This window comes from Varanus komodoensis, unplaced genomic scaffold, assembly GCF_004798865.1.
Source record: "Varanus komodoensis strain SLA01 unplaced genomic scaffold, ASM479886v1 scaffold1, whole genome shotgun sequence".
NCBI lineage: Eukaryota > Metazoa > Chordata > Lepidosauria > Squamata > Varanidae > Varanus > Varanus komodoensis.
This window is the reverse complement of record NW_025335268.1, coordinates 48,137,136-48,143,698: the sequence shown is the minus strand read 5'-3', so window position 1 is coordinate 48,143,698 and position 6,563 is coordinate 48,137,136. Positions and strand designations below refer to the sequence as shown.

General features: G+C 37.5%; 1 protein-coding gene across 1 annotated transcript in view; it reads left to right on the top strand.

Annotated features, from left to right (window-relative positions):
• The window catches only part of L3MBTL3 (L3MBTL histone methyl-lysine binding protein 3), a 78,365-nt gene that overhangs the window by 28,381 nt on the left and 43,421 nt on the right, over positions 1-6,563 (top strand). The window lies entirely within an intron of this gene.

Below are 6,563 nucleotides of genomic sequence, written 5' to 3'. Positions count from 1 at the left end.
CTGTGGTGACTTTCAAAAAGGTTCAGCCTGCCCTGTTTAGAAAGCAAGCAGAAGGGGTCTGGCCTCTTTACAGGCAACCACTGAAGATGGAGATGACGACGTTCACTGTGACTCCACTGTAGGACAAGGGAGTTCTGCTGCCTCCAAACTGTTCTTTTCCATAGAAGAGCCTTTAATCTGTCCAACCTATTCTACTTGGCCTGTTCGATAGAAGTCTGGCAGTGTGGGCAGGACTTGGTAAGATAATCATCATGCAGACAAAGAAGGCAGAGTGAGTGACAGTCTGTACTTGGAGACCTGCTATTGCAGCATATGCAATTCTGAAAAGGGGCCTTCAAATACATAAACCTCACAAAGCAAATGAGTGGTCTAAAAGATCGATCAAGTTGTTAACAAGTACAATATAACTAGCACATCAAAAAATTAACAATTTAAATAAAAAGTAAAATAAAAGGTACTAGTACCTCACAGATACTAGAACTTTCTCCTCAAAGAGAAAGGGATCAGAGTTCTGTGTAAGCCAAGCACAACAGGGGTTAAAGAGGAACTGATGAAAAATGAAGGAATCCTCCAGGAACATGTGTACGTACTATGACAGTGGGGAAGAGTTTCCACTAAATTCCTCAGCTATAGAAGCATCTTCAAATCAATGTTCTAGATACAGAATTCATGTGTTATGCACAGTGACCATGAAGAGGACTATGCTTCCTAGGGATTGTGAAAGAGGGAAAATTTATACCCCCTTTTCTCTTAATGGCTTGCTGCACCACCACTACCAGTGACAACAGCAACCCAGTTGTAAGAGTTTAAGGAAAAGTGGGGGAGTTTTGTGTCTCATAAGCTTGGTGGGACTAGAGATGATTCTTCCCCAGCTTGAATTACAATTAGAGCCAAAGAAGCATTTGAAGATGCTTTTTTGAAGTAAACCTTTTGAGGTCCTCTGAAATTTATATTCCTAAGCCTGGAAGTACAAGTTCAGTGACATCTTTGTCAGGGTTCATTGTGGTTTGCAGGCATATGCCTCTTATAGATGACAGTTATGTCTTCTTTGAAGTCTAACAGTATCAAACTCATGCAAAGCATTAGTCACTAGATGGCTCCTCCCACCTATACATGAAAACACTAATCCTGTGTTCCATATAAACTGGCATGTCATGGCGGCTTGTCTGCTTGCTTACATGTGTCAACAACCTTTGATTCAATAGCTTCTTTCCCTTGATTTAATCTGAAGAAATCAAGATGTATTATATTGATGAAACACACTGCATTTTTAGGAGGACCAAGGAAGTCAGCATATTCTCCAAAAGCTACTGTCCACAGAGATGCAGGGATAATCTGAGAAAACTTACTGAGTTTTGGTTTTCAAAGAAGGACTTAGGAGCAGCTTGAGCTTTACATTTCTTCAGATATGCAGGCCAATTAAATTCATCTTCTTTATATCCTGAAGAAGACCGTGAAAAAGAATGAAAAAGATAAAACATTAATTAAATTTAAAGTGCAGTTATGTCCACTGCAAGTTCCCTCTATTATTACCGCAGCTCATTTTCACTATCTGTCAAATCATCCATCCCCAGAAGAGACTGGAGGAGTGGAGGGAATGTCACTTTTTAAAAGACATAGTGACTTGGAATATTATTGTATGCTCTGAGCTAAGCTGAAAGGCAAAAGCAGCAACTACAAATACTTCTCCTGAAAGCATTACTGAGATAGAGAAACTGAAAATAAGCCTTCTGCTTGTCTTCAAGAACCACAACTATCCATTCTCAAGAAAGGGGATGAAGTACATTGACAGTATCTGCAAATTACGCATATGCATGAACCCTGTTCAGCTCTTGCAACCATCAAGCTACGAAGTCTGAAATTTATCATCTTTTCAAGGAGAAGAAATAAGTTGCATCCTTTAGATGGTAGATGGTAATGAAGGGTCCATACAAAGTAGTCTTTTATAGATTCACTGTAAGCTGTGGTTTCCACAAAAGCTGAAGCACCCAATTAAAGCAGAAGGGGACTGCATAAGTAGAAGGTTTATTAAAGATTAATGTGAACTATCCCACAACCATCCCACAGGATCCAAAGCACTTTGGATTGGATGTCAGTGTTGTGTACTGTTAGCAATTATCCCTTCATTTTCCTACTTTTCAAGCTGTAGTCTGTACCTGGAAAGAGGCTTGGCAAAAGCAGTAGATGCTGTTAGTACAAGACATGTAAAACTTGTTCAAGGAGAGAGATGTTTGCATGACAGGTGGTCATTCCTTATCTGATAGGTTTGAACTCCTCCTTGGAAGGTCAAGAAAACCCCTTAGGCCCCTAACTGGATCCTACATGGGAAAAAGTAGGTTTTGCCTCAAAATAGCTACTAAGGAAACCATCTATCCTGCAATATTTTTAAAGTATGTTAAAAGTGTGTTAAGCCAGGTTGATAGAAAAGTATTAATTACATTTAGTCCACGCTGGTTTATTTTTCCTATCACGTGTGCCAAAGGCAGTTTGTATAAGTACCCTTTCTGGCATGGCTTGCTGTGCTGAGCAAACCCATCAATGTTAGCTTGTTGCCATGGTTAACAAATCCTTTCAGAACCACAACAGCTACCATAGTTTATTTCCTCCTCCATGATCACTTGAACCTGGCCTCCTTCTTCTTCTCCCCACTCCCCACATTACTTCACACAAATTATTTTCGATCTTTCTGTCTAACAAAGTGTTCACTACTATCACTGATTTTAAATGCCTGTTGTACTTCAACATTGTCAAACTGCTTTTCAATTTAAATGCCTTTAAACATATATTTCTAATTTTCCTTTCCTAAATAAAATGATTCAATATTTTTAATGTGGCCTCAGATGCCCTTAACCCTTGAGGTATCAGGTTTTTAAGCAGTGTACAACCTTCAATCTTAAAGAATCTCTTATAAGGGTATTGAGGAATGAGCTTGCACAAATCCAGTATGTGTGTATATGTATGTACTTGACTGTATATGTACAAAAATGAGTGCAGGATTGCACTCTTGAATAAGAAAATAGGCAGAATGTCTTCATAACCACACTGAACAGCACAACACCTCTACAAAGTAGATGCCACTACTACAAATAGGTTAAAAATGCAGTTATGAAATGTGTGTACCAGCTAAAAGCAATCTTATACAGATACAACACATACACAAGCCTGGCCCAATTCCATTCATTTAAGCCCACATTCATAATGTGAAATATTATTAGCCCCCCTCACCCAACCCTGGCTTCTTTGTGCAGCTAGTGGGAAAAGAGGAAATAGGAGGAAAACCTTGCAAAGCTAGGTAGACTGAATGCACATGCAAATCTACGGATTGAGGAAGCGCCCCTATTTTGTGACTCTGTGTGTGCATGGCCACACATTACCATACATCAGATCAAAACAGAATATCTTTGGTCACAGGAAGCAAATGGTTTTATTTGCTGGAATTTCAACTGCTTCATAATTCAATTGTGTTCTTGTTTTATAAAAAACATGAATAGAAAAAACATTTTCTTTTCCATAACCAGTACATTCTAATTCTACTTCTCATGTGCAAATTGTCTTAACATAAAAACATCACTTTGCCTATTTTACATTGCTTGAACAAAAAACAATTACCTAACACTTTACAAATCTTTAATAGGTAACAGGGTACTTACCCTTTGGAGGATGAAGCTTGTGACCTGTTTTCTCACACCAGCCAACTGGGTGAATATCTGTAGAATCAGCATTCAGCCAAAAATCATAACAATCGGGATATTCATCAAAGTGAAGTTTAATTCTATAGCCGCAAATCTAAAATCACAATAATCAGAAGTGCAGAAGTTAGCAAAAGTGCATTGCGGTTAAGCCAAAAAAGTCATTTTTTGACTCTATAGCATAGATGCAACTGGAATTAAGACTCTTCAAACACAGTGCATAGTGATAACATATTATCCAGAAAAGGAAAGTGATCAGAAGCCAAAGAGGAATGTAAATTACAGGATAAAAGAGACACCAAGGTTAAAAGCAAATGCATCAAGGTTTATCTAGGATAAACTCCTTATTTATAAGCCATGTGCATGCTCAATAAATCTGCTGCAAATATACTGTGTACACAGAATCCTGGTATCTACAGAAAAGGGCTTTTTTGTCTGTTTCAGAATACTAGTATCTAAGGTTATCAAATGAAGAATCAAGACAGACAGTGTATAATTAAACTATGGAATATTCTACCACAGAAAGTCATGATAATCATCAACTTAGATGATTTTAAAACAGGATTAGACAAATTAATGAAGATATCAGTGTCTCCTAGTCATGAGAGTCATGCAAACATTGCTTTTCTTTTTGGTATCTGCTAAAGACATTTTTATTTAAATAAGTGTTCCTTGAATGACTGGCTTTGGCTATATTGTGTAACTCAATTTTAATGTCTTTCTTTTTCTATATTTAGATAAATTTATGGTTTACTGTTTAATGCTCATGATTCTTTTTTTAAATATACAGAGCAGTATATATAGTTTGTACAATAAACAAATGATGGCTATATGGTTCTCCAAGAAAAGAGGTAACATGGCACCAAACAGCAGTAGCTAGGGAACAGCAGGAAGAATACCAAGATGACTATTGTAGGCATCTCTGGCTCACAGGCCTCCAATAGGTATTTGATTGGCCACTACAGGAAATAGTATGTTGGCCTTTCATCTGATCCAATGGATCTCTTCTTACGTTACCTATAATTTCCTACAACCACCATCAGGCTCCTAGTAGTTTGATGGGACTACTTTCAACTACAATTTGAATTAATTAATTAATTAACTTAAAATTAACCTTTTTACATTACAACTCTAACACTCACCTCAGCTACAGTAAGCACACAATATATTGACTGGTGCTCAGGATCCACTCCTTCTAGTTTCATTCCAACTTTGAATCCATTCTTATTGTATGGGAAGGACTGATACTAGAAGGAAAACACAGTGTTTTATTAATTTGGTATAAACAGTTTTAAAATGCACAAAGATAAGCATGTATTTCAAGGATATTGCCCTCCTAGTAAGAAGATTCAGCACTGACTTTATTTAAAGCCAATTACTTGGTAAAAGGACAGATAATATATATGAAAAATTGTGATTGGTTTTATAACACAAGAATAGTATAACCTGTATTGCAAGAAAGAGTTTCGCTTTTCCTGGGAAATTCTTTGTGCTTAGTACTCTCTCCCAGAACAACTGGCCCATATAATTATTATTTCACCTACTCTTTCAATTCTGTATCCATTATCATGGCTGCTGAGAGTGGTTTTGTTGAGACCTGGGGAGAGCTGTTCTATTGTCTGTGGGCAAATATCCCAGGGATTATAGGATGGCTCAGATTACCCCTTCTGAGGTACAACATCACAAGGGCAGTCTAAGATCCAACACCTCTCACTTGCCCCATTGCAGCTGGCAGACAGAACTATGCCAGCTCCTTTTCCAAGGCCCTAAAGTCAACCCCAGAGAGAGTATTTCCAGTTTACCCCCAAGATCCTCCAACTTCTTCTTTCCCATCTACTCCAAAGTACTCTCACTAACAGCCTGTCCAGATAAACAAACCAATAAATAATAAAATCGGATTATGGGGAAGCAAAGGGGGATGCCTTGGCTGCTTCCTTTACCCCAGCAGAGCATAGGGGATTCCTATGGACTGTGCTTCTAAGGGAATTCCACTCAGCCTTCCGCTGGCTGCCAACTCCTCAAGAAGCTTGGAGGGTGGCAACTAGGAAGAGAGATTTTTCACTGGAATTACCTCCTCGCTGTGGCCTGTCTGGATTTGCTGTCCTTTTGGTGCCAGGTCTTTGAGGAGGCCTTGAAAAATGCCCTGGTCATTCAGGGGCCTGACACAATTAGCCAGGTCCCTTTATTCTTGGCTGGGTCTTTTTTAGCTTTTTTAAAGCTATTTTAAATTAATTTTAAATACTTAACTGTTTTTATCTATTATATGTTATTGTATTTACACCCTGTTGTAAACTACCTAGACAGTTTCAGCTATGGATGGTATAGAAAAGTAATAAAGAGCACCAACAACAAAATGAGAAAACCACTCATTTTTGTACACTGCTTGCTGTTTTCCATTACAACCACTGTGGGGAATATTAGTTTAAATGCTGGTGTTATAAGATACTTGTACTGTGATAACCTTATACCTTTGGACTCCTTCTTGAACTTTTAATCAGATGGTAAAGCAAAAAGCAGTGAAAAATGCTGGGTCAAGTTAAGCAAAGTACTGATTCTGACTTAAAAATGATGCTTACAGGATGCACCTAAGTGTATAGATCTGAGAAAATGAACATGGGAAAGATTATCTATGTAGTTTTTCCAGGAATAATCTTACAAATATGATTCTAGAGTCATACATATTTCTGGAAAAGTTACAAGAATCAGTGAATTCTGATATTTCTTCATGAGCATGCCACTTCAACCTTTAATGCAACCATAATAAGGTCAAACTTGAAATGATGAAGATTGCTAATACTAGAAGTGATATTATTATTATTATTATTATTATTATTATTATTATTATTATTACTACTACTACTACTACTACTACTA